This window comes from Pleurodeles waltl, chromosome 11 (genome assembly GCF_031143425.1).
Source record: "Pleurodeles waltl isolate 20211129_DDA chromosome 11, aPleWal1.hap1.20221129, whole genome shotgun sequence".
NCBI lineage: Eukaryota > Metazoa > Chordata > Amphibia > Caudata > Salamandridae > Pleurodeles > Pleurodeles waltl.
Window position 1 is genome coordinate 171,014,620 of NC_090450.1, and position 23,521 is coordinate 171,038,140.

Below are 23,521 nucleotides of genomic sequence, written 5' to 3' on the forward strand. Positions count from 1 at the left end.
GCGTCTCTACGTAGGTTGGTACTTTTCTGGACAGAGGGTAAGGCAACATGGTGGTTAAGTCCCTCCACACTAAGTGGGACAAATACCTTATTTTACTTTATTGCACAAGAGATTGCCCTACATTATAATGCCGAGGGTGCAGATGTAGGCTTAGGAAGTTCTGAATTGATCTACTCTAATTTATTGAAATCGTGCTAAGTTCATTAAAAACCAATACGTATCCTACACCAAAATAAAAACCTAGTCGTTAGTCTTACACTCAAACTCTGCAGCATTTCATTATAGCAGTTAGTTCATAGTTACAAAATAGTTTAAAATTCGATAAAATAAATTCCACATTTTGGCCAGTGGGAGACATATCTGAAAAATATACATAATGACCAGGGATACTTAATTTATCGTCTAAAGGTACAAGTTTTCGGATTGATGGATATAAAAATACATAGTTCGTCACCTTTTTGTTTTCAGATATATCTATTGACACGTTTGATAAATTGTACTGACATGTAATTTACTCTGGATTTATATCACATGTACAGAATGATAGTCATGCTACCAACGGGGGTGGCTATACCTTGGCTTTATTTTTGCTAACCAAGTGTTTTAATAACTTGGGCTGCTCCTTATTAGCCTCGACTCTTTCTTCAAAAATTGCCAAACCTCACCATACCGACATTTATACCAGGGAGCGCAGGCTCAAGAGCTGCGATAAGAGCTCGTCTGCAGGTCTGAATCGTGGCTTGGTGAAAAAACACCCTCGCAGCATCTCTCTTCGCTCTGGCAACAAGGCTGGAGCAGTGCAGAAGTTAGGGACCACTGTCACTGCCCCAGAGTCACAAAGTCTACAAACAACTGATTCATTTATACTCTGCCAATGGGGCAACGAAACCGAAACTGGATGAACTCCCGGCCGCAGTGGCATAAACTTCAGTTCTGCTTGGTACCCATAACCCTGATCAAAGTATGGCTGTGGTTTCAGCACTTTATGTGTGTAAATAAATTGCAAAGTGTAGTGTGGGCCCTCTATCAAGTTAGATTTATCATCAAGTAAAAAGATATGTTTGGTTGTGCTAATAAAATATTAATAAAAAAAACAACAACAAAAAAACACTGGGGAATATGTGAGAATTCCACGAATTTCTGCCGTGCACTAAAGGGTGTCTTCCTTAGCAGCCCAAACTGAAGCAGTAGTTGTGACCGTAAAATGTAATTTGGCAGGATACGCACGATCCCGGCGGGAGATTTTTTTTTTTGGGGTGGCGGGGAAACATTCATGGTAAATTAAAGAGCCCAACAGAAAAAAATCTAAGACACAGGCACGTTCCTTTCACAGAAAGTGGAGAAATATTTAAAAGGAATCGAATGAAGAGAAATGATGCCAGAAAGTACAGCAGTGTGTTTAGGGTTCATTGCTTCACTGAGAAAAAGTGAAGAAAATGCACAGCATAGGCAAATGCAGTGGATTGCAAGGTTAAAACTAATTAATGACCAATGTCAACGTATTCCCTGCATTCTTCTTCCAGTACAATTAAAAAGCATCGGATCCGTTGCTGAAGTAACATTTATTTGAATTCTATTTTTAAAATAAAAAAAAGGTCAATGGTTAACATTTTTAGGTCGAGCGCGCAAGAGCTTTTCAACCCATTCTGAGTATTCTGTGAGCTTTTAACCACGCTCATCACTCACTCGTTCGTGGGCTTGCTTTTCAAAAATCTCTTGATGTCATTGGTAAATGCTTTACATTTGTCCCGCCTTGGGGCAGTTTTGTTACTGCCTTGCAGACTGACCCGGTTACATTTTGTCTTCTCTCTCTCCTTCGCTCTCATGGTGGCCACTGCGCTTTGAAGTTTCATACAGGCGTACTCAACTGGTGGCGTTGGAGCGTTTGCATGATTACCAGTTAACACATTGTTTCTTTAATCTCTCCTTCACGCTCCGTGGTGACCATGCCACCTTCAAGTTTCATGAAGTGTGAACTTGCTTTGTTTGCATTCTGTGTGTGTCTGTGTTTAAAACATAAGCCCTTGCGTTTTTCTTTTAATGACATATCTCTCACATTCATATGTTAGAACGTCGAGCTCCTGTGCATTTTTTGAGACTGACAAAATAAATTTTAAACAAAACTGGCCACTTAAGTGAGGCTTTATATTGGCATGGGCAGTGTAAAAGTGGTATCTGAAGTCTCTGCCTCTTTGGCACAAGGCACTTAAGTGCTGGGGCTGTCGAACGCCAAGAGGTTTGACGCAGCGCATTCGTAAGACTCGCTGTTGCTGTGATTCCAAAGTGGTACAACAGCGTATCTCTGTAAGGATTCATGCTAAGACCTACCAGAGGGAAAAGTCCATTAGCATTTTAAGCACAAGCATCATACTGGTATCCAGGCGCAACACGAATCTGAAAAGTTGCTGGTGCAATGATGGCTTCTTCTATAGACGTTCTTTGTATCTGCTGCCTAACTGACGTTACGTGCACTTAGACGGTACAAGAAAGGTCCGTGGCACGCAATGTTTGTTTGTTCTTCATGTTGGAAGAGGCCATGAGATTTTGTAACATTCATGCGGACGAACTGTTTGAATCGAGGACAATCGCAATATTTTGCATTTCTTGTGCTTATAAAAGCATGAATTATATTTTTCAAACATTTGCCAGTGCAGTAGCAAATCCAATACACAGTGATCAAGGGGAGTTAAATGAGGCCACGATACGCTTATAAATGCTTTTTAAAACGCTAAAAATAGTGCAAATGTTGAGCAATTTAATTTCATTACACCAGGGAAACAGAACCAATTGGAGGCATTTGATTACGTCCTTGTGCTGTTGTGTATTCTACAGTTATGGGTTGCTCTGGAGAAGATGACACGGCTCTCCCACCTTCATTTCACTCAAGGCATATCAGTTTCAGGAGCGCCGTGCTTTTGAATGGTATCATTACAGCTGGGTTTCCTGCAAAATGGCGGCTGCTGCCTCCGAGGCTCTTGCTGTGCCTCTTCATGCTATGGGTTTACTCAGCAATGATATTCTGGGATTATTTATGTTAATGAATATCCCGTTGTGGATAACCCTTTCCAGTAAACCCAGTGCATACTAAAGGAGATTAAGATGTTAAGTGAATATCACCAAGGTTGGGTAAAAAAATAAAATAATAACTATTAACTTAAACTCTCTGCACCATCAACATGCCTCACAGCCTTTAAAAATGATGATGGTGTAGCTCCCATGGCTGCTATTGTGATGTAAAAAGGGGGGAGTTTCAGTTGCGATGTATTTTCCTCACATATTGCTTACATATATATTGAAATAGATAAGAATCAACATCAACTATTTTAGGATCAGGAAGGTTATGTTACAAGTGACTGACCAGGAACAGACGTACAGCAGGGTAAACATGGTTATTGTTTTAGACATCAGGTCACTCTTCCGAGATTGGCAATTTCAGTGTGCATTACCATAAAAACAAATATTTCAAAATTAATCCAGTCATGCCAGTGGTTTAAATCTGCGATTCACCAAGATATTTTTTTTTACTTTGCTGTGAATGCAGAGGATAAACTGCGCAAAAAAAAAAAAAAAAAGTCCTCTCTGGCTGACATACTTTTTAAATCAAAGGACTAAAGATGATACAGATTCAACACACTAAGCATACAGCCTGTAAAAAAGGTTTAGGCAAGATATTATGGTGCAAGGACTATCTAACAAAGCTACATCACAGCAAAGTGTACCTTGGTATTTTTTTTTCCTTACGTCAAGCGCAGAATCTCTAGTTTACCTCCCAATGAAAATCAGCATTGCTGTCTCGGAAGAAAATGAGTTCCAGATTAGGGAGGATACATACATTCAAGAAGTCTACCTATTAAAACAAGAGAGGACCACCCAAATGATCCCATTAAGAAAATATTAGATCAGAGGATGTTGTAGCCACATGTGAAAGTTGGACACCAGATTGCCCAAATTATTGCAAGATATTAAGGTGAAGTTCAGAAGTAAAATACTGCGCGTCTCGAGAGGGAGGGAAAGGCTCACGGATACAGCCAACGTTAAATGCCACCTTTAATACCTCGTTGTTCAGGGCATTAGCACCACTGTAAACTTAGACAATGGAGAGCTTTCACATGGTCGTACGAAATAGTAGTTTTGACTTGTCCCTGGGCAAACTTATTTCAGGCAATTATCCCAAGAAAGAGGAGGAATAATTTTTAATGGCAGTTATCCTCACTGTGTCTAGCAAGTTGAATACTCAGGATGTTGATGTATTAAATGTGTACAGCTATGCTAGATGTCGCAGACCTGCTAGATTGGAAACCAAGGTCTACAGAACAAGAATAGCACAGCAGGATTCCTTTAGCGAAAGATAGCGAGGCCCAACTCTATGTAAACAATCAAATAGAAGGAAATGGGGAAGCAAGTGATCTGTTAATTGCACAACGAGCATCGAACATGGACATTCTACAAAGCGGAATTGGTGAATTGCTGTGAAATCACTTTTGTTATGATAAGCTCTTACATGGCAGATACATCAATGGCCACATTATGGGCAGCCATGAAAAATTAAGATATTACCTTGAGGTATAGCCTAGAATTTTTATGTGTAAAAAATACTTTTCCAAATACGGAAACACTCACTACAAATTAATTTTAGAAATTCATTGAGCAAAACATAACAGCCTTCCTTATTTTATGCGGCTATTCGGTGTTCTACTTCTAATAAAGCGTTACCACATCACGATTATCACTACGAGTCAAAAGACTTCAATTTTGTTAACTTTCAGCTCTTAGGTGGTAGGCTTACTCCAAAATGCGGGAATCTGTTCTTATTTGAAACACCCATTTGAAACCTTAAGGTAATCAGTCTAGTTTTAGACATCAGAACTACACCTTGTTGTAATTACAAGTACTTCCTTGAAGTCATTTCCAATATTTTCAAGGGTTAAGGGTCATTGTTGCTAGCACAATTCACTTAGCGGGCTACAACTTTCGTTACAATAGATTTGTACTGTACAGCAAACCATCTCCTTGTTTGCATCATCCCTCTGCATCATGAAAACTAGTGCATGTTTTATTGGTCACTTATTTGAGGGGAAACCATTTACATGCATTTAAATTAAATACAGTAACTAAATAATCGTTCATAAGCATCTATTACGAAGAAGCAAAAAAAAATGTATCTATATATATATATATATATAGATATATCTATCTATCTATATACACACACACACACACACACACACACACACACACACACACACAGAGTTCAGTTTCTTGGGCAACTACTAACAAGATTCTATACACCATACATTTCACATTTGGTTCTTATTTGTCACTTGGGTCAGTGGCATGTCAACACAACACAGGGCGAACTGGAGGGGGGCAGGGGAGTGAGGAGCAGAATCACTGATTAATCTATAGATTAAGTGATGTAATTAAATGTGATAAGGACACAGCCTTGGCTACCCATCTTCTGGCTATATCAGGCGTTATGAATAGGCTGGGTTTAAAGTTGATCACGCTATGTATATTCCTGTAATATTTCCACCGAACCCTTACTATAGGCTGAAGAAACCACCCACTCCAACTAGAGGAATATTAAGTACACAAGTGATCCTGTCTGAAGTGCACCCCAATGACTCCCAACAGTAGTTCTTCTCTCTGCCCATATTTAAGTCTAAAACCACTAACTGGAGTGTGTGTTAAGTAGGATACGTTGTTTTGGATTGAAGGCAAGGGAGGAAGGCTTTTTTTTTGCAAATTTAACACAAAACACATCTACCCTCCATTCCAGAGCATGGACCAGTCAAATAGACCGTCTGTCCTGGTACCAACTAGCTTATGCACTGAACTTGGAAAAATCACACAGCATTGTTCATAACTTACCATGGCTCTGACCAAGTAAGTGCAAATACCAATAGTGGGAGAAGGTTCCCAGTCCCACCGACTCAGATCCTCAATCCCTGACAGCTGCAGTATTCAAGCACTTTCACTGGCTGACATAACATAAGAATGAATTTAGACTATGAAGTGAACATCTAGGCCCTACACTGCAGAATAAGCCAACCATCACCTTCATCAAGCGTCACCTTTCTGATTTCCGGTATCAGTCAGAAAGACTATCAAATATCACATTATGTACTGCACATGAAGGTCCAAACTATCCTTGCAAAATGCCCCCTAAGGAAGTAACTACTTTCCACGCATTTATCTGCTTTCTACTACTTAACTTAATCAGATCCTATGCACGTTTGGATCGTCCGAACACTTCTGCTTTAAAAAATATATATTTTTGTTTTAACTATGTGGTCATAGGCTGTACAAAGCAATAATGGCGGACAAGGCTAATTTTACTTTGTTCACAAACAGATTTCTACCACAATTCTCTCCCTACCCATCGCCATCGCCATATTGTTACTATCCAGTCAAGTCTCCAAAGGCAGGCGATGACTTTCTTTCAGCCTACCATGCTAGTTGTTGTACTGAGGACTATTTAATCGTCCAGGTGAAACCAGACACTTTAGTTGTGCCATCACCAATCTAGTCATGGGACAATAGTGACAGTTGAGGTTGTCAGCTGAGACAGGCATGCACCAAGCAACAGGAAAGACAGGCAGGGGTAGGAAACATACAATGGGAATTTTTTAAAAAGGGAAATGACATGCAGGTCTCTTACTCAAAACCACCTCTGGCCCAGCTATCTGCCCGATGGCTTAGCTATTCATCCACAGCCCAGGCATTTGCCCCATTCTGTCCAACACACTACTGCTTGCCTACCTGCCCTTCACAACACTAGTTACTGTCAATGGCCATCTCCGATTGCATCCCAGCCTGTTCTTATTTTTTGTCATGCTTCACATTTGTCTACAGTTTAGTCTGCGTCCTAGTATGCCCAGATGCCTCAAATAGGCTTATAGAAATATTCAGTAGTCCTGGGTTCCACTATCATTACTGATCCTTTTTTTCAGCCCCCCACTGTATCTGAGCACCAGTCCAGCGAAGACAACAACTCTGCCCAATTTACAAAGCTTCAGGTTTGCATTCAAATGCTCTATTTTCACAAATGTGTTTCGTACATCTGTGGATGGTTGTTTCGAGTTGTATTTCCAGGAAGATAGCAAATGAAATGAGTGTTTTAGGATCGGATCACGCATGGCAATGGGGCTGAAATACAGGGCTGTACATAATAGGTGAGAGGCGAAGGGAGGCTTTTAAGACTATCAAGGAAGGGTGGATGCAGGCTGGTTTGGAGCCCATCTGCGCTGGGTTGTCTATGCGTAAGGTCAGGGAGGGTTGAAGCTGGATCCTGCTGCAACAAGAGTCTGGAAAAAGTCTGGTAGGGTGCTTAGTTTTAGGTGATTTGAGAGAATTGACAACATTCGGATGTCTAGAGAATGTTTTGCAGTGACTTGGAAAGGAACAGCAAACAATCTCCAGTTCTCTTCTACACTGATGTTCTTTGAGGGCTCATAAGATCAGGGAACAAGCAAGTAATGCAAGCTGAGTGTCAGACAAGCATGAATGGAGACAGTATCCGGGGGGGGGGGGGGGGGGGGGGGGGGGGGGGTGTAAGGAAATGTGTTTGTTGAATTGAGGAAAGAAGACAGTGGAGCAGGCATTGAAAAGAGGAATTTTGACATGGGAGCCCAGAACTCAGGTTGTCATTGCTATTGTGGCACTAGCTATTGTAGCAAAACATTTTACCAGGTCTTGAACGTACGGATGGAACAAGACATTTTCCAAATATTCACTTAGGGTACAGTATGTACAGGATGGAGACTGCAGGGCACTGGGAGCAGTGGACAAGAATTTCAGGACTGAAACGGCTCTGGAACACTTACACATCAGTGTGTGTTGAGGGACAGCAAGGCTGATGGTGACCAATAGGACATGGGTGGAGTAGGCCGTAAAAGTTGAAAAGAAAGTGTGGTGAGGACGCCACCAAGCAGTCGGTTTCCCAAAGTCCCAGAGGCAGCTAAACTTGCGTGTAATATTGCCATCTATAGATGGCCCACTGCGTGCAACCGGGAGTGAGTTGAGAGGCCCAGTTCACAAGGAGGTTGAGAGCACACCTCTTCTGTTTCCACCGGCGATACACTGCATTAGCAGGATAAGAGAAAGAACTGATGAGGATTGGGGGCACTACAGGACAGCTGAACATACGAAAGGCAGGCATCTTATTAATATTCGTGATTCAGGCAGGAGACTCAAATACAAGCTGTCGCCACAACGGCATTCCTAAATATCACATTTATCTGTTCCCAAATTTACACTAGTTTTCAGAATTAGGATCTTACAAGGTCATCCTGGAAACACTGGAAAGGTAAGCCTAAAACTACACTTAGAACAGAACATGGATCCAACAATAAAGAAGGACGCCTGACAGATGCCCACAGCCCAAACAGCACTCCAAATTAACATAACCCCATACATACCATACTAGACAAACTGTACAATTTAACTGCACAACTATGCCGTATATATTTCAGTGTCAACGTGCTTACAATAATCACTTAAGAAAAAACTTCCACACAACATTAGTCAGAACACATTGTACACACTCCACACTGTACACATATACCAGTTAGGTTGAAGTCAACAACATCAACCAATAGCACTATATTACTGGTTGATTGCACGAGAGAACAAATTAAAATAGAAGCAAGGCCTACTCAGTAAGGCCAAAAAGCAAATAGGTCGATACCTGAAGTCCACAGAACCTATTAATATGCACATGAAGAAACCTTCAACACAAACCTTAAACTTACATTACCCGCCATGCCAACGTAAAACTTAAGAATGCATTTGTCTCCCTTACAACCTACCAAACTAGACAACCACAGAACCAAAACCTTACAAAGGGCAACTATTAAGAATTCCTTGCGTGCCTTCCATATAGAAATGTAACAAATATCTATTCTATAACCGAAGCAATGTTATTTCTAAATAACTTTCAAAGATTTCAATCCTCTTAACTCATCTAGCCAGGAACGGATGCTTCTAAAACCTCAGGGTTACACCCTGTACTTTGCAAACTGTGCCCATATACCAGAGAGACCTGCTTCTTACAGTAAAGACCTGCTTACTGTCACATGTAGCAGCTGGGTTTTGAGAATAGTTTTGAAACACAGTTATTCATAGCCCAAGACAACAAACTGTTACAATCACTACTCCTTCCCGAACACAACCAGCATGCGCAATATCCCATAAACAGGCCTTCATTTGATACTTATCAGTAACCAACATTATGCACCGTATTTCCATACATCTTCAAATGGTCATCAATGCATATCATTCATCGTGTTCAAAAAGCAGCAGAGCAAAGCTCTGCCAAACCAATGGCACTGTCACCCACCACCGAAGACTCAATTCTGATAAATCCAGCCTAAACACATCATCCTTCAATGCACACCTTGCTACATCCCGATTATCTCGTAAAGGTATTGAACATTTCACTCTGGCTGAGCAATTAACCGCCAAATGCAAAAAACATCTTCAGTACAGCTGCACATGAACATAGGACTCTATACCAACCTCAGAGTGAGCACAATTTACCTTCACTAGACACGAATCCTTTCTAAACTAGTCATTGAACATACGCTATGCTGTTTATAAGATACTATTGAAATTGTAGTCCATGCTACACAACTGCATGTAATAGAACCATTAGATGTCAAAACATAGTAGACTTCATCACTTGTGTGACATGTTGCACCCTCAAAGTCTTAGATGACTGCAAAAACATGAAAGGAGCATTCCCCGACATCACAACCAATCAGCTTTTAACGTCCGGATGCTCAAACTAAAAGATTCTGGACTGAGTCTACTCAGCCACATGCAATCACACCTGCCAACCCCCAAAAGAGGTTGGTAGGAGCTACACAAAACCATATCATCAAGCACATCTAAAGCTACTGAATGTTCAAATCATTCAGGAATCTCCCCACCAGCACTTAAATAGATTTTCTTGGCAGCCTCATTCAACACTGACACTAGAAGAACCTGCAGTCTACACTGAACTATACCCTCCAGACATAAGTAGCCAGAAAGGCCATGACCGTTGAAGCCCTGTTTCATAAAGTAATAAATAAAAGAAGTTCCCAGACCACAAAAACACCATTAGAGAATAGAAATGTTAGCAACCACAAATATAAGACCATCTGGTGTACCAGCAGGACAAGGCCCAGACTACCAGACCATCATCTCATGAGCCCCTACCTGAAGCAAGGAGCTCTTTCAGACCATCAGTGAGCCAAACATAAGACTCACCACTAAAAAATGTTAACAATGCACAATTATACACATTGTCAAGGGCAAGGGTGTGCGGATGAGTGGTGAAGAACTGAGGGGAAAAAAAATGTCAAAGAAAAATTCTTCATCCCCATACCTTGCCACAACTCACTAAAAATGACTGCTTTTAACAAACATGCCTGCTGAAAATCTATTCTGTGGCTACTTGTGTCATCCCGTCTACAAAGAACATCATCACAGACAAAACATCAGTGTAACCTTCCTGGGATAGGCCAAGAAGTGCATAAAACCACATACGGACAAATGAAGAGCACTGCCATCCTTCAAGACAACCAGTCTTATGCAGGCTACAATACAAGATCGCAACAATTCAAGGGGTTAACAAGGATTTTGAACAGCAGACACTGGTGATTCCGCCATCACACAACCACCTATACCTCTCTGCAGAGGTCAACACTCCCAACCACTTGACTGTCAACACCCTTTTATTATTTTTATACAGCACAGACTTGGTACCAAGGGATCAGAGCGCTTTGCAATACAGTCGAAACTCATCGATAACAAGTGGATAATACAAAAGAAACACCCTTGAAGGAGTGAGAACCAGGATACTCCTGCCAGGTGATAGTGCCTTTAGCTAAAGGAAAATATATACATCACCCGGTCAGTCTGTACACCACGGCACACAAACAGGATGTCACCTTGTCAAAAACAATTTCAACCTTTAGAATGGAGTCTTCGGGCTGAAAAGAATGTCATAAGTACGAGGATGAATGAATATTCAAAGAGTGGGTGCTCCAAACTGCTGTATTCCCTGCTGGTTGGCTTTTGGTGGTACCATGCAGGACAGGAACTCTTGAAGACTGCGTGACTACAGAGCTTGTCCTCCTCCCGAGACTTTATGGAGCCTTGATTACCAATGTGTAGTTGTAAGCATAGGGAAATACCGTCATGGTTTGTACAAGCATACTTCCACAAGTGTAAAAAGTCCACACTATTGTCCTATTAGGTGGCAAAATTTACCATTATTTTGAAGGGATTAAAGAGGTTCTGAAGAAAGCCCAATGACCCAGATAGCAGAGAACAAAGCTGAAACATGTCGAACAGTGGCTTTTGGGTCATAATATACCTTAACAAAGCCACCTTTTTATTTTGATTTTAACCTTGACAAATGTACTCATAATAAAAAAAGGGGTATAGAGGAACCAGCAGTAAATCATCATCAAGTAAAAATCAGTTAGAATATAAGTGCTCTAACAATCTGCATGGAGCCGGGCCACTCACAATAGATGTAGTGGGTGAGAATCCGATGATCAAGTATGCCACCGGAGGTACATGTGGATGAAGAGCCTATAACAATTCGCTAACAGATTCCCAGGGTCTTCTAAGAACCATCCGGCACAGAATAATGAAGGTAGAAGCACCCTCTCAATGTAGTAGGAATTGACGTACACAGGTAAGCTGAGGGTATGATATGGTAATAGCTTCTCTTTCCCCCTTAGTGTACACTAATATCTGAAGAGATCATTTGTTTATGACATCCAAAGAAGTGTCCTGCCTTTTTACAATCCTTGATTTAATGGCTATGGCATACCATCAACTTCAACGTTCTAAAGGTAAATTTTGTGAAAGCAAGATAAAGAAACAAGGTCAAAGTTCATACTCAGCTATAACCTTCAATTGCTGTAAACCCAAAGCACTCAAAAATATAAACATTTAATCAAAATAAATGAAAAAGAGGAGGGTGGGGGGGGGGGGGGGGGATGAGGATATGACCGCATCTCTTAATATCTGCTGCGTTGAGCAAAAGGAAGCCTACTGTACTGTGCAAGATCAAAATTTCCAAAGAATCTGCACAATATGCACAGCAGCTTTGACATACTGGCGATCAGTCACTGCCCAAAAGTCATCTACGGAGAAGACCGCATGCTGCTAGGCACACAAAACATGGAGCACTACCTCCTTCCAGATGTAACAAACTTCCCCCACCAACTGAGCTTCAAGAAGAAGCAGAAGCACATTGACTTAAAATGAAGGGTGTTTTATGAAGCTTGAACGTTTTCACAGTTGGAAATGCACCTAAATTAAACTATGTTTTTGCCACCTTAACACTCTCAACACGATGAAATCAGACAGGAACATTAGTAAAATGTTCAGGAACAATAGTAATGTGCTATTGAATGGCACTTAAGTGCTAATTTCACCTACCTGGGCATAATTATAGGGTAGTGTGGATGTAACCTCAAGTAGTGGCCCACTCATCCTTTTCTCTCCATATTTTGTGGTGAGAATATTTACCAGTCTACAGTAAGACTTGGCAGTACGCACTTTATCTGGGAGTACTACTACTTTATCTGTCTTGCAGCCTCTCCCTTTTTGACCCTCTCCATTGTATTTTCCGGGTTGCTTAGCACTGTACTTTCTCACTTGTACGGCTCCTTAACTCCTTTTTGGTAAAGTATTCCTATTCTTCATAGCTAGGTTTGTGCTTTAAAGACTACAAATGTGCTTGTGTATAAATGTTTAATATCTAACTCAGTGCGGTCCATGATTTACCTTACCTTAGGGAAGGTTAAATTACACATCTTCCCTTCCTAATCAGTATAACCCAGGAGAGTGAACGTTTATATGCTAAGGCAGGGCAGGTTTATGATATGAAATACATTAAAAAAAAGAAAACTCAGCCCTTCTGCCATAACAAAAGGCAACACTGTCATAATAGAAACACCAGAAGCCCTGGAAAACTGCATCTTATCACAGGATCAAGCCGTGCAGGGGCTTGCCAAAAGGAAACCGACCAAGATTCTTTTCTAGGCCCATAGTAGATTCCCCCCCTCTGCAGTCCTATTAATATCAAGAGGTCACAGATTTAATGTTTAGAAATAAACTTACAAAGGAGGTTCAAACATGGAACTTGTCCGGAGATTCCACCACTCTAGCTTCTCCTGGAATTAACAGAAAGCAAATAAAATTGTGGTCACCTCTCATGGCCAGCAATGCAACAGCAAGGAAAGGTAATGAGCCTTTAGGCTCTCTGAACCCTCCAAGTTAAGTAAGCAGAGCTGGAGATTTTAGGAGGAAATTGGAAACCAGACCTTTATTTTCCCAAGAAGGAAAAGTGTCAACTGGTTATTTGCTAGGATGCAAGAAAGGGATCTGCTTCCCTCGCAGACAGGGTAAGTTTAGAATGTAAGCAACTTGACTTGTGTACAAGTGCTCAATCTGCGAAGAGGGCATCAACCAACAAGACAAGGAGTGTCAATTGGACTGCCTCCAGTACCGTGACCTTAGTGAAAGCCTGGATGGCTGGGCAAAAGGACCCACCCATTTGCAGAGCACAACATTAGTTTTGTCATCATCTTCAAGTCCTACTGCACAAGATAAGATTTAAGACGTGCAAGAGTCAAAGAACTAGTTTGGCTCAAGGTTAAAACGCAGCAGCTGAATCTTTGAATAATTTTCTGTGTATATCCAACTTTATGCATTCCGACACAGGAGCTAGGGTTAAACGAGATATGAGGACAACCGGAAGAAGTGGGCTCTGGATGTGAAGGGGATCAAAACAAGGGCAAATTACACCTGCTTACATATGGGAGGCTTCACTCTGCTGGCAGTCATGTGGTGAAGGTAACTGAAGTTGCTGCTTCTGGAGGCGACATTACTAGAAGAAAAGGTCTTCAATGTAAGGTAGGTGTTTCACCATCAATCAAAAAGGGAGGGGGGGCCCAAGAGGGGAGGGACAGAAGCAAACTAGGATTTGAATCGGCTTCCTGTTTCTATAAAGCCTGATCAAAAGGTGAGTGAGCCACGCAAATCTCAATACCAGAGTCTTGCCTCGGAAACCCTCAACCACAGATAAATATTATTTTTGCTGGGGTGACATAGTAGATAGTGTCATCATTGGGTTCCGCACCCGCATACACTCTTCTCCAGGTCAGGAAAGCCTCCTGGAAGGAGAGAGAGCGTCTTAACCAATATTCCAGCGGGATCTGTGCAAACTGCAGTTAAAATTACCTCTGCTACCGGTGAACTTTTGATAATTACAAATAGGGGATGGGGGAGTGGGCCAAGATTAAAAACGTGGTTATGTGGGACGTATTATCAACCCTTTGAATCAGTAGTCATCATGTTTAAGCCTCATGTGTCCTTATTGGGCACTGGACTTCGTCCGAACCTAGTGAACCTGATCCTTTTGATGATCATCAATCAACATTGTGTTCAAATTCAGTAAGTTACAGATCTTTGTTATTTTTGAAGAATGATTCTTGTATTACAGGCGCAATTGCTGCCCGCAGCATGAAGGAAAATACACTGAAGTCAGTACATAATTGTAAGCACGTGATCATATTCCACCCGTGACCTCCTCTAACGAATCCTGATGTGCTACAACAGAACTCACCCGGATCATGCAGCATATGTGTTACCTGCCCATCAGGGGTGGGGCAAACAGCCATACATTCATTAAAAATAAAATAATAGGTTGTTAACTTGACTGAGGAGATCATAAAGTGGTTCTTGCAAACAATGTCGAAAAACTTATATAAAATTAATAAATTTAAAGGATAATAGCTAGCTCCCATGGAGGAAAAGGTGGTCTATAAGAGAAAGTCAGTACGTACCAGTTTAGTTACTCTTTTGAATGATCCTGTGTGGTGGGTCTTTAGCCAGTAACCACTATTAATTTTGTATTGAGCTATGATGTTTGTAAAACTAGGTTTGTTTTGTTGAGGTATATGCCTCTTCAGGGTCCTATTGACTGGACCTTTTATGGGCATGTGTATTGTATCTTAGACAATGTTTAGGGCTCTTAGTGTTCAAACTGACTGCCCTCTAGGTATTGTCCTCCACTGTTGTTGAAAGTTACCATATGGATCAAGATGCACTATGCTAGATTCGATTTTCTATGAATATACATATGTCTCCCATCACTTGTTTTTAAATTCTGTGTGGAAGAAAAAAAATATATTTTTTAAAACTTGTGGTTCGTCCCGTGTTAATATGCTATGTTATATTATCTTAGGGCAGAATCTCTACTGTCTCATTGGAAGCAGGTGGAGGTAAGTGACACTTTAAAACGGGCTACAGTTAGTAAGACTACCAACAGTCAGTATATGAAAACTGTGTTAAACACAGTCAGAGTAGAATTGGAAATAGCACTATTCGAAGGAGCGGAATTAAAGCATCCACTTAGCTGTGTTTCTCACTTACTTGTATGCATGAGACCCTCTGGAACACTCGTCTCTGCTCTCCTCAACGTCCTGCATCTTAATCAGTGGCCACAGTGGCCCAGTTTTTATAAGGTGGTTAAAGAAGCACTAATTGTTTTCAGGTGTGCCTCAGGAGATCAAAGGAAGGCAGGGGCACATCTAATGACAAAAAACAGCCCATTTGTTATACATAATAAATTGGATAGTACCAAGGGAAAGTGCTCTTCCAAGGTGCACGAGGCACGCTAGTGAACAACTCGTCAAGCTCCATTAACATAAATGCTCCTATCTCGTCACTATTCTCATCCTTGTTTTAATGCTCGGGCCGTTTTTGATTTTGGAAGAACATCTACTTCTCTTGGTTACTTATCCAAGTTGTTATGTATAGCAATTAGGCTGTATTTCGTCATTATATGTGCCTCTCTCTTCCTTTCGATTTCCCACGTCATACCTGAAACCAACAGTGCCTCCTTAACCCTGTTATAAGAACCGAGACACCGTGGCCACTGAGTTAGATGCAGGACAGGGAGCAGAGCAGAGGCGAGTGTGCCTGAGGGTTTCACACATAGAAGTGAGAAACTCAGCTTGGTGGATGCTTTTCATTCCGCTCCTTCAAGTTGCTGTCAATAGGACCCTGAAGAGGCATAGAAATTAACAAATCAAACCTTCTACTTTTACAAACATGATGGCTCAATACAAAATTACTAAAAGTGAGGGAGGCTACTGACCACAGACCTACCACACAGGATCATTCAAGAGTAACTAGAAGGGTACGCACTGACTTTCTCTTATAGGGTCCCCTTTCCTCTATGGGAGCCAGTTAGCATCCTTTGATTGTATTCATTTTATACGTTTTCCAACAATATTACTGTTTGGAAGGACCACTATATGATCTCAGTCAACAAGCTGTTTTTTTTGCATTAAAAAAAAATAAAATAAAAATAATATGGCTATTAACCCAACACACAGCCACCTCGGATGGGCAGGTAACATTTACGCTGGATGATCTGGGTGAGGTCTGTTGCGTCACACATTGGGATTTGATAGAGGTTCACAAGGGTGGAATATGATCATTTGTTTACAATTATGTTCTGACCTCTGTTTTTCCTTCAGGCAGCGATTACACCTGTAATACAAGAATAGTTATACAAAAATAACGAAGATCTGCAAGATACCACACTTACTTGAGCACAACACCAATTGATGATAATCAACAAAGGGATCTGGTTCACTAGGTCCTGGCGAAGACCAATGACCTGTGAGTGCGCACTAGGCAGAAACATGTTGACCACTAATGTTAAGGACTGATAATACATCTGAATAACATCACCACGTTTTTAATCTTACCCCACTCCCTAGCCCCCTACTTTTAATAATTAAAAGTTCACCAGTAGAGGAGGTCATTTTAACTGTTATTTGCACAGATTCCACCAAAATCTTGGTACAGACATGCTCCCACATACCAGGAGGCTTCACTCACTAGCAGAAGTACCCAGGTGCAGAACCCGATGATGATACTGTTAGAGGCTGGCCCTCTATGTAGTGTACAAAACCAAGTACACTAAGCAGAGGGTCCGGACAACCACATCTTAGTTTTCAGGGTAAAAATCAGACCACCTAATGCTCTAATTTTTAAGGTAGCTGGTAGAGCAGTTAGGCTAATCCAGGAGATGTGCTAAGTATTTGCTGTACTCACAAATCCAATCATGCACCACACACACTCAATGAATAACTCGAGGCCAGAATTTTTAAAAATATACTTCAGACTTTTATATAATTCTTAAGACCAAAATCTTTGGAATAGGTGAAGTACTTTTCTTGTTATGACTTTTTAGCAAAGGTAGTCTTTCTGTGTGTAAGGCAGTCACTTTAAAAAGGCATTAAAAATCACAAGGTTGAGTTACCAGTTTCTTCTTTTGCAGGGTGGTCGCAGGGGTCAGTGGGCACCTCGTGCCAGCTGGAGAGCTTCGGACAGCAACAGGAACAGCGTTGGAGAACTTCCTGGCAAAGGGAATGGGCCACCTGGATAGGTCACTTGGAAAAGGAGCTGGTTTGCAAATTCAAAGTGGTGCCTGAGGGTCCCCTTTGGCTGTTGACGTCACAAGGGGTTGGGGACCCGGGGCACACAGCAGATCACCCCGATGCAAGGCCCAGGGCGGCCAGTTGCAGGGCATTTTGGAGGTATTGGATGCTGTGCGCAATGAAGTCCGCTGGAGCCAAGTCTCTTTGAGGGCTGCTTGCAAGACAACGGGGGCACTCCGGTCGGAGGTCTGGGGTGTTCCTGAAGTCCCTCAAATGGGCCTAACAGCTCAGGGGGAGCTGGTTTTCTCCTGGTCTGGCGTCAGCTGACCAGGACCCAGGGTACTGCTCTATCTCATCCACAAGGGGCCGCAGCGCCACCAAACTTTGTACAATTGGAGGGAACTTCCGGACTGTCTGTGTGTCGTTGGGTCCGGCAGTGACTTACGGTCACTTTTACTTGCTTTTCTTGAATGGTACTTCCACTCAGGAGGGAGATCTCGGGTGATCCTTGAAGCGTGGAGGTACTCTGGGTTTCTTGGGATCGGTCCAGTATTCAGCTCCTCTGCTGTCGAGCTTGTCGAGACTCCGGTGCAGAAAGCAGGGGTCTTGGCGCCTCTTCTGGTGCAGCAGGTCCTTCGTTCTCATCCTGGCAGTTTCTTTGGTGCTGGTCTTCTTCTCTTCTTGGGATCTTTTCAAATCTAAAAATCTTGGTCTAGGGGAGGCCACTAAATACTGAATTTAGTGGGCGTTTTAGGGGGAACATGGTAGTGTCCAATGGGGCACTTACCCTTGGGTGGCTACACCCACTATAGTGACCACTTCCGGTGGGAAGGCTCACTTCTCTAAACCTCAGTGGCTGTTTTTCTCCATTCCAAGATGGAGAAAACTTAATCAGAGGGTCCACTTCGCATGCAAGCCCTTAGAGGTGGTGCATGCTCAGTAAGGCTCCTCCTCCTACCCTTTGCCTGGTTTCCCACCTTTGCTCCCACCAAAAGTGGGGGTTTGCAAAGGGGAAAGCCCTCTGCTGCTAGCAGCAGGCCTGGGGGCTCGAGTTTCAGGGGCTGTAGCCCTTTGAAGCTCACCACCAGGGTGATGCACATTCCTGAGGGAGGGGGGAGTTAGCTCCTCCACCCAGGAAGGGCATTGTTTTACTGACCAGAGAGCCAGGGCTCTCCCTCAGGTTTGTAAACTGGCTGTCTGGCGTGGCAGATGGATGGAACCAGCCAGCAACTCTGCCAGTTAGGATTAGCTTTTGCAGGGGGCACCTCCAAGGTGGCCCCCTGGGTACATTTAAAGGTTAAATCCAATACTGTTATCAGTTTGGATTTAGTATTCTGAGTTGTTTGATACCAAATAACCCAGGGTGCAGAGTGGCCATTATGTAGCTGGGGAACTCATGTTTGACCAGTGCCCAGTACACACATTAGAATGGCTTCTCTGTTCTCTCACTATGTCCTAGGTTTACAAAGGGTACAGTGGAGGCATACTGCTCATGCAGCTATGCCCTCACATATGATAAGGTGCACCCTACCATAGGGCTGAAAGGCCTGCTAGAGGGGTGACTTACCCATAACATATGCAGTGTATGGTGAACAGGAAACACAGAGTGTGCCATGTCGAGTATATCTTTTTAGGGTTGCCCCAGTACACTCAGCCTGCAATGGCAATGCTGGGTACATCTGGATACAGGGCCCTTGGGGGTGACACAATCAGTGCCCCACCTCCTAGCTGTCCGATATGCTTTCAGCTCCACAGGATGGGCAAATTTGTGTGTCTACCACCTATATACCCAACCTGGGGAGGGGGTGAGAGGTCTGCAGGAGGGGTTGTTTGAGCTGGCAATGAAGGCAGAAAGTCCACTAGACCTTCACGGAATGGACTGCAACATTGACCCATCCTGTCACTGTGAAAGACTGCTGGGGTTAGACACTGTCATTGCGGCACCTGCCTAATTGTCCTCCCACTGCCAATTCCTGATGTCTAGTGGGCTGTCTGCCCTCTAAGAGGGTGAAAAGAAAGGTGTTTTATTTTATTTGGGGGGGGGGGGGGGGGGGCACGAGTACTGAACTAGTTTGTATGGAGGATAAGATTTTCACATCCTGTTGCACGCCAGAGGACGCTAATGTCTAGTCCTCTGCATAAAAACTGTTACCTAGGACCTTGTAAACAATTCATTGATCTAAATCATCTCAGATTAAGACTTTGGCAACCGCAACACTACAAGGATGTTTAACATTCTCAATAGTCTAGTGTAAATGTAACTACTATTTCAGCCCAGTGTGTGCAAAAATTATATTGTCTTATGTACGGTAATTCTGCTAAATTCCGACATGGAGTGGGGAACAAACCGGCGTCGACATTTTTTTACTTTTGTATGTCAAAATCCTTGGAAAGCTATATACAAAAAGCCAAAAACGTAGAGAGTTAAAGAACCAACACCCTTCTCATCACACTAACAACTGAGGCTGCAGATTATAAGCTTACTTCCATGAGCTGTTATTGTGAGCTAAGAAGTTGAATGTCTCTCTAAGACCTCGCAGCACTGACAGCTTACAGAAGGGATCCGCAGAACATATTGCTTTGTTCCTTAAGAAGAGTGATCCATGCCAATATCTACAATGGAGACAGCAAATGAACAGCAGCATCAAGGTTTGCCACTACAGCCTGGCTTGGGCAGGTAGCAGAAAAATCATTTATTCATTATATTGGAATGATGATTTGATGCAATTCCCAATGTTGTAAATGTTCCTATAGGGATAACCTGAAGTGCAGCTTTTTTCCCCCAAAAAGCACACTCCACAAGTTTCTTAATAGCTTAGTGTGTTTGGTGAGCTTCATTATCACCTGTCCAAAACAATTAGTGTGTTTGAGGGTAAGTGCAGGTACATTACTGTAAAACGTGTTCCATTTAGGAGGATGATATTCAAAGGCTCATGAATGGCAGCGAGATGCTTCGAGGAGAGCTAGGCCCCTTAAAAGAACATTTAAGCAACAATTCCACTGGGTACATACTTTATGGAGTTTGCCAAGTAACGAAGTTAAAATGGCAGGGCTCTGTCACTTAAAACGACACACTAGTTGGATATCATTTATAAACAAGTTTCCCAAAAATACAAACCAGTTTTTACTCAAAAGGTCATGAGGCTAAAACTAAAATTAGTGTCAGTCATACCGGTAGGTGAAACAACAACAACAACGCAAGTGCCTGCACTTGCGAACTACAATTTTAAAAAAAGTAAAATATATTTAAAAAAAAAAAAAAATGGGGGCATCAGAAGAGCCACAGATCATAGTCAGTTTTTAATGTTTCAGAATAATTCTATTTCTGAATGCTCTACAGCCAAACGAAATGACAAGTACATTCAGATCAGCAAATGTGAGCCTAACAAATTAAAGAGGGCCATTGAGAATCATGTATACAAATCAGTTAGGCAGCATTTCCTTCGAGTTACCGAAAAAATTAAGAGGTTGAAAAAATGCTGAGGAAAGTATTCGAATAAAGCAAAATAACAACCATTTGCGGTCGGAACATGGCGGTGAGAAAGCGAGTAGCATCTTAGCAGAACAAACTAATTTCATGCCATCACTCGGCAGTTTTAAATATGCCCAGGAGGTTGAATCCAAACATGATCCTTAATCAGAAGTTTGGGTGATAGTTTCATTTACAAACCTTAGTAGTTCTCAACAGCAGTTCTTAAAACCTAGTCTCTGGAAAAAGCAATACAAGAGATTTCAGCCAAACAGCTTACACTTCCTAGAAAGAAGTGCCCTGGTCGTTAAAGGAAACCATTTAGATAAGGAGTACAACAGCAACGTTTGCGCAGGAGATTGTAGAAGAAACAACGATAAATAATTCTTCTGGGGTTCTTCAGATCTCCAATCCCAGCTTAAGCTTCATCACAGGTAGTATGGCTGTAAAAAACAAATCTTGTGACAACACAAACAATTTAAACATTACTTTGCTGAAAAAGAAAGATTAGTTAACAGAAATTCAAGGACGAACCACCATAGAGCTGTCTGATATACAACTGATTAGAGGGCATAACTGCATTGGAAACCAGTGCTCCAAAACAGATCTAAAATTCTAAAGTGAAGAGGCCTAAACACATTTAAGAGTTCCGCAAGAATGCCCGTTTCCAGAGATCAACGCTGCGTCAGGTAGTAAATGCTGTAAAAAGTGAAGACAAAAATCAGGAGCAGGGAATTCAATGTGATCACTTGTCAGTCAACATGTTAAAATTTTGTTGTGCTCAGTGCATGCAAGCTCAAACGTCTAATTAGGGACGTAACTAAAGCTAACATGGTTGTGGGAAAGCTCATACAATTGGTTCTCTGTTACTTGGATTACAATCTTGTATTTATGAATCCTTTCATTAAGAATCTAGTTATAGGTGCCAAATAGGATTAAAAAGGTAGCCAAAAATCAGGACATTTTCACTTGAATAAGGCTAACACAAATGGGAAGTTTTCCAACCACTGAAATTTATGTAACCAGTGGGTGAAAAACTCTGGGCACAACTCTTTACTGTTTTACTAATAAGGGTACCATTTGGCAATCAAAACTAAAATTATATTAACAGCCTGGGCAATGGTGTTTAGACACGTTGCATTACTATTCTGTGGAAATGCAACAGCAAACGTAAAGGTTATTCTTGTTTGAGGTATTTAAAAAATGAAGTATCTGCTTCATTGTAAAGCATTTTCTGACGTCAGTGTTCCCCCAAGGAACAGCAGGAGGATGACAAAAATGCATCATGAATACACTAAAAATTGCCAAAGTTTCTATGCTTGACAGAAACAGATACAGATCGCTGGTCAGGACAAAGTCACATTTCATTCCTACAAGTAACTTTTGAAGGATAATGAATCCATCTGTAAAGTAGAACCTCCTCATTTCAAAGTCAAATTATTTGAATAAGGGTTCTGGCAATGGCAGAACCCTTTTACAAAGCAGACAGAATGGTGTATGTGGTAGTTGTTAAGATGATATGGTCTGCAATTAATTAAGACTGCCCTGTTATCTGCAGGAGAAGAAATTAGATTATCTTCCACTGATTTCAGCAAGACAGAATGAAACAAGAATAAACTGTGTTTGCATGGAACTTCCACAGATAGTGTATAGGAGGATTTGAAAAAGGCGGGAGCTCCCGTAAGCAACGCCCATTAACATTTAATCTACGCCTAAGTATTTGTGGCAATTAGAGGAGGGATAAGATTACAGGTTTCTCCATCACCATTCTTTAAGGAGCTGGGCATCTAAGCATGCTAAATTGCTGCTAGCAATCTTCCTGACCATCGGCCAGCATTAATTACACTCTAGAAATAAAATATGCACCTTTAGAATTGATTTTGCCAATGTAACACATCTTGTAACGAGCAATTTGTCAAACTCACCAATGATTGGTTTGTTGGATTTCTCATGATGGATTCAGAAAGCAATGGATATATCTAGAAGCCTGTCTAACATGATGCTAAGAGAAGATGTGGTATGGCAGAAGATATTCCTCTTGTTCTCCCATGACACCACAATAAAGCATCAACACGCCTGTTGGATCAAGAAGTATAGGTGCATTCATCAATAGCAAATCAAATATTTTAGTCTCATTTTTTTTTTATGGGTGAAGTAGTTGTAGGCATCAGAATGTGACTGTTTTGATGCAGTTAAAACAACTATAGACTGTATACATATAAATACCAAATAAAATATAGGAAGCGACGTATAAGGTTTTCTAAAATGGCAGTATTCATTCTAGATAGGAATATGCATGTGCCAACTGTATATAGCCAAGCAAAGGTAGAAAATGTAATTGTTTTGAGATACTACGGGCCTTACTGCCAAAGGGTTATTTATGTCTTTAAAGATCACATTTGCATTTGATTATTGAAGGGGGGGGGACCACAACAAATGTGCATGTATTTGTGATGTTGCATGAAATTGGTTCTATGTAGGATCAAAGTTTAAATATTTATCTACCGTTATGAAATGTAAAAATGCTATTCAATTAACTGAAACAGAACTTATTTTAAAATAAAATTAAAAGAAGTGTACAGCATCC

The 23,521-nt window shown here is 41.5% G+C and overlaps 1 protein-coding gene across 4 annotated transcripts in view; it reads right to left on the minus strand.

Moving 5' to 3' along the window:
* The window catches only part of TSC22D2 (TSC22 domain family member 2), a 134,912-nt gene that overhangs the window by 66,990 nt on the left and 44,401 nt on the right, over positions 1-23,521 (minus strand). Inside the window, exon 2 of one of the 4 annotated variants that reach the window (XR_011199375.1) lies at positions 22,860-23,010. The exons of the other annotated variants lie outside the window; for them this stretch is intronic. The gene's annotated coding sequence lies outside the window, so the exon portion shown is untranslated. The remainder of the gene's footprint in view (positions 1-22,859; positions 23,011-23,521) is intronic. 4 annotated transcript variants of the gene reach the window in all.